Below are 6,000 nucleotides of genomic sequence, written 5' to 3'. Positions count from 1 at the left end.
AGCCTTACATATTGACTTCTTCATTCCATCATATTAATGCTGAAATTTATTTCTATTCATAAATACAACTTGTTATATGATTGATAATGTAAATTTCATGTATCACTCGAATAAAGACTAAAAAGAGATTCTTTAAATGCATAATCTTCAAGTCATAAAAGGCTGGTATGTCTCCTCGATAGTGAGTTTCCACCAAATAAATAATGTTATCGAGTCAAAAACCAAAGTCACCTTAACCTAGCTTTACGACGGCCATTTAAACATTTTACAACGTATTCGTCCTAACATACAAGCTTAACTTATGACTAAGAATGACTGCCGACCCCTTAATATGAGGAAGATAAACAAAGAGTTAAGTTCCATAGCCTGAATTTGTTTAATGGTTCAATCGGGATGGGTGGACGCAGCATAGTAATAATATTTTTTATTGTGACACACACCTACATTATTTTTGGTACACTTACACTACACCTACATTTATATTCTTACATGTCCAAATATCCCTTTAGAATTACATTGTCAATTAAAAACGTTTCGATCATGATGACTTGATTGAGCCTACTATTGTAATGAAAGCACATTTTCTTAAGCAATATTCATGCAGTTACCAACATAAGAATATGTATGTTCTCTTGACAAATTAGAAAATGCCTTCATTCTCATAGAAATGCAGACAAAGGCATACATATATTTCTTTTCCCATAGATTCAAACATAAAATTTCTTGGAGTGCTCTTTTATTAAGAAAGAGTTGACTTCACCATCTACGTGCCCCAACTGTAACCGATCCGTCACCTCAAGTTATTGCGAAAAAATGTTAGAGTGCGCGTAAGAGATTGATAGAGGCAAACCCAAAGGCACAACATTTCCTTTAATTGTATTCTTCAAATATTCCTTGCGTGTCTTGACAGACGCGATCGCCTCTAGTCACCAAGGCTACTTACTCTCTGCGTTGCGGTCTAGCGAATGTTTAAGGTGGATAATGGCGGCAGTCCCCTCAGGGGAGAGAATGTTGTAGGAATCAGTTCCCCTCCGAATTGAAGGCCTACGTCGTAGCTTATTGAACTGCCGCGTGAGGTTCAAGGGTTTTATATTTCAAATTACAATTATATTAAAATTTCCCGAGACAAGAGAAAAATGAGAATATTAAATTACATCCCTTCAAATGGAGCACAATGCTTTAGTCAAGTTCCGTGATAAAAAGATGACTAGACGTGCAATTTCTTGGCCTCACTTGGGTATGATAAAAAAAATCGAATCTAACCTATTTTTAGAATAGACTACAGATTTTGTTTGCGTCTAACGACTTACAAATTTTTTTTATTAAAGAATGGTATTATAAAGGGGTATCACTCCATATGCCACGGCAACGCCCCCGCGCGCACGATTTCTTAAGCTAATTCAATCTACGGTACTCAATATTTTCACCATTTCTCACTTTCTTACTGGGAACTACTCATGAGTTCATGTCGTCACCTATAACAATACGGTGAAGTAATACCTACTTCTGTGCGAACAGTGGTGAAATATACAGTGGTATTGTCCAGAAAAAATGTTAGATAGAATGCATTAAATTTTACCACAGCCTCATAACACAAAGAAATCTATATACACTCAATGTAATTTATAACTAAAATACATCGGATTTACGAGTCCTCATACGCATGGAAAAATAGGTTTAAAAATGCGATAACTGAAATAACCCTAGTGTTACCTTTGACATGAAGCCATTTTCCCAATCTTCAAGGGAATGAAGGCATATTCGTCGACCGTTGATTAGGTTATTCCTCTTCTATATTCATCACGGTACCAAGAAAGACGCACATATATTCCTTGTGTTTCTTGACAGACGCGATGGCCTCTCTTCACCAAGGCAAGTCACACCATTCGCACAATACGATTCCACACGTACACCATCAAACGCAATTCAACACAATGATTGTGCACTGAATAAGGGATATCAAAATTGAAATTATTGCCTAATGCTAGTAGATAAATTCACTTCTTCACAGAGTGCAGCAAAAAATTCCGTGCATTGCATTCACAAATCACTGATATCACTTGTTAAAGATCATTGGAAGTAGGCACTTATGTAAAACGAAGGAAATGGAACACAATTCACAAGTAACAGAAATCAACACTCTCCTCGCCTGGTCATCGAGCAACTGAGCTAACTTAAGTTCCTTAAAGCTCATTCAAAATTTTACCCACCATCGGCCCCGAATTTCGTCACGACGAAGTACTGAGACACGAACTCTTACGATTATATATGACGTTGGTTAACAATTTTCCGTCTTTCACATAATGAAATCGCTTAGTCTTCCTTACAGCTCCTTTATTTCGACGGGCCTTTATTTCAGAACATAAACCGTTTTCAAGTACTATCGTTTTCATATATATATATAGACACCCACGAGTCCCACTTAACTAATGGGGCCGAGTCGGTGAAAAATTCTAAGGCTAGCACATACAGGCCTGTAAAGCGACCTGCATTCTTTTGTCATCATGGCACCAAGAGCCGACGAGGACGGATGCGGCAATAAGGCTACCGAAGCAGGAGTCAAACTTCAGAAGCAAAAAACTCAATCTGTTTAATCCCAAGATTAACGTATGGAATGCTCTGGGGAAACTGAAGTTCACGTTCGCATTGGGGCGTCGGAGTGTTTTCTTTCGGTTTACCTTGGCGAGGTATTTCCCATCTTTAGACTCATATTTGGACTCACAGTTTATGCCTCAATAATCTACATCTACTTAATACCCTGCGAGCCACCTCTAGGGTGTTTGGCAGGGGGTGATCAATCACCAGCATGCATTTGGACTCCCACATGCACATCACACCGTCCAAAAAACGTCCTTAATAATAACAAACTATACTACTATATGCTGTTAGATATAGAATATAGAATAGAAATTTAGAAACATGCATTATGTTTTACATAGGTTAGTAGCCTACACTACAAGTCATGCAATTTAGTTACGAGTTCTATTGCTGCCGTTATAATCTCTTATTGATCGTGGAAAAAATGACATTCGGAATCTGTCTGTTCTACAATCTATCTCTCTTATTTTATTTATATGATCTGCTCTTCCGTAGTACGTTGGCGTCCGCAATATATGGTTAACTTCGACAGAAAAGACACTGCTCTTGAATTTATCTAAAAGGTTTAGTCTATTTTTCAATCTACGGTCCGACAGAGATTCCCATCCGAGTTTATCTAAGAGGTCAGTTACACTAACAAGACTATCGTATCGACCTTTCACATACCTGGCAGCTCTTCTTTGCACGCGTTCTAACTCTGTTATTAAGCCTTTTTCATGAGGGTCCCAAACACTGGCAGCGTATTCCAAATGTGGTCTAACGAGGGAAAAGTAGCTAATTTCTCTCACTTTGTCGTCGCACTTTCCTAATATTCTTTTAACAAAACCCATTTAATTGGGTGCCCCGAATGATATAGTTACGCTGTAGGGAGTTATTCTTCTTCAAGAAATTCATTACGACGCATTTTTCCAAAATTAATTCTAACTGCCAAGCATCGCACCAAGCTTGGATAGCAGCAAGGTCATTCGTTAGTTCATCCATATCTTTGCTGGAACGGATTTCTCTGTAAACTACAGCGTCGTCTGCAAATAATCGTAACTTACTCTGCACTACTTCGCCAATGTCGTTTATATAAAGAAGGAATAGGAGTGGGCCAATGACACTACCCTGAGGAACGCCAGAAGTGACTCTAACCCCCTTGGAGACTGCACCGTCTAATACTACTCTTTGGACGCGGTCACTCAAAAATTCTCTAATCCAGGAAATGACATCTTCGTCTAGACCATAAGATTTCAGTTTTACTATTAACTTTCCGTGGGGTACTTTATCAAATGCTTTTTTGAAATCAAGAAAAATCGCGTCTACTGGAATGTTGTCTTCCCCGGAGACTAAAATATCGTGGGCGAAAAGCGCTAACTGAGTTTCGCACGATCTGCTTTTCCTGAATCCATGTTGAGTTCCCATTAATAAGTTTTGCCCGTCTAGGTGTTTCATTACCGAGCTGACTACGATGTGTTCAAGGACTTTGCAAGAGATGGACGTTAAAGATATCGGCCTGTAATTAGATGGCTGTTCCTTGTCTCCACTTTTAAATATAGGCGTTACATTAGCGATTTTCCAGTCATTAGGTACTTCGTGTTGCTTGATGGATTTACTGAATATTAACTGCAAGTAATGGGCAATTTCTGAGGCTAGTTCTTTATATACGCGAGAAGGGATTTCGTCTGGACCAGGTGATTTATTTGGACTAAGCGATTTCAATATATTTTCTATTCCGAGCGTACTAATGTCAATAGCTGGCATCTTATGTATACAGGGATTGTCATCGGTCTCGGGTGAGTTTTCGGAAGGCTCCGTGAACACGCTCTTGACGTAGGAATTTCATAAATTGGCTTTATCGTGACTGCTTGTCAACACATCTCCATTGTCGTTTCTCAGCGAACATACGGTAGATTGTTTACCTTGAACTTCCCTTACGTATGACCAAAATGCTTTTGGGTTATCCTGTAACTGCTCTACTAGTGTTTTTCTTTTAAAATTCGTGAACGCATTCCTGAACGCTTCCTTCGTGGCGGCTTTAGTCATCCTATATTTTTTAATTATTAGCTCGCGTTCATTAGCGGATAAATCCGTGCTGACTTTTTTCATTTTAGCATGGCACGCTCTCTGTCGCCTCAATGATCTTCTCACTTCCGCGTCGTACCATCTCGGTTCGCTGCCTTCTTTTACTGTTTTACTAGGGATGTAGCTATTTATTCCCGAAGTTACGAGCGAAAGAAAAGCTTTCCAAGTTTTCTCTACATTTAACTTTAATACTGATTCTTGAAACTCGGGGAAAGCATTTTTCAGATGACTCTTAAACCCATCAAAATCAGCTCTTTTAAAAATGAAAACTTTACGCTCTTTTTTAAAGTTTACAGCGGTATTTAGAGAAAACTTTGCAGTCACTACCCTATGGTCACTTATTCCTTCGACAGTGCCAACGTTTATTACCTGATGTGGTATATTTGTCGCTAATAAATCAAGAATATTTTCTCCTCTGTTTGGTGCGGATGCTATTTGAAACAATGAATTAGATGTAAAAGTGTCTAATAAAGCCTCGCAGATCACTTCATCCCTCCCACCAGGAATGAAGCTATAAGTCTCCCAATCTATAGAAGGTACGTTGAAATCTCCACCCACAATCAAGTTTCTTTCAGGATACTTGGATGCTACGCTGTTTATTTGATTTTGAAAATCCAACATTGACGTTATATCTGAGTTAGGTGGTCTGTAATACGAACATAATAAAATAGTTTTGAATTTTGGACATTTAATTAAACACCACACAGATTCAACGCTGGTCTCAGTTACGGTTATCGCTTGGCTGACGATTGAATTCTTTACAGCTATAAAAACTCCGCCCCCAACTCGATTAATTCTATCTTTCCGATAAACAGTGAACGATTTTGGGAAGATCTCATTGTCTGAATCATCACCTGCTAGCCAACTTTCTGTTCCAAAAATGACGTTACTCTTCGTACTATGAATTAAATGGTGGAATTCGGGAATCTTATTTCTTAAACTACGGCAATTAACCACAGCCACGATTAAAACTTCGGAAGTAGTATTATTGCGATTCGGGAATAATTCTGATTTACTTTTGTCGAATAGACTAATCACAGGCTCTATACCGCTGATAAATGGAAATGCATGTCTTATTGTCTCACTATCAAAATGACTTGAGCCTTGACTGCCTTTGAACGTATTGTTCGACTGACGCTTCTCATGCTTAAATGTAATACCTGAAACGCTGATTTTTCTTTCTACTTCTCTATTCTCATTTCTGGAAGAATTTTTGTCTGTGAAAAGTTTTGAACTTACCCCTTTATTTTTCAACCCACTAATATATCTACACTCTGCCCTACTCTCTACTCTAAAAAATACCTACAGTGCTCAAATATGCTACTCGCTACACGACTA

The sequence above is a fragment of the Ischnura elegans genome, chromosome 5 (assembly GCF_921293095.1).
Source record: "Ischnura elegans chromosome 5, ioIscEleg1.1, whole genome shotgun sequence".
Classification (NCBI taxonomy): domain Eukaryota; kingdom Metazoa; phylum Arthropoda; class Insecta; order Odonata; family Coenagrionidae; genus Ischnura; species Ischnura elegans.
This window is presented reverse-complemented; position numbering follows the sequence as displayed.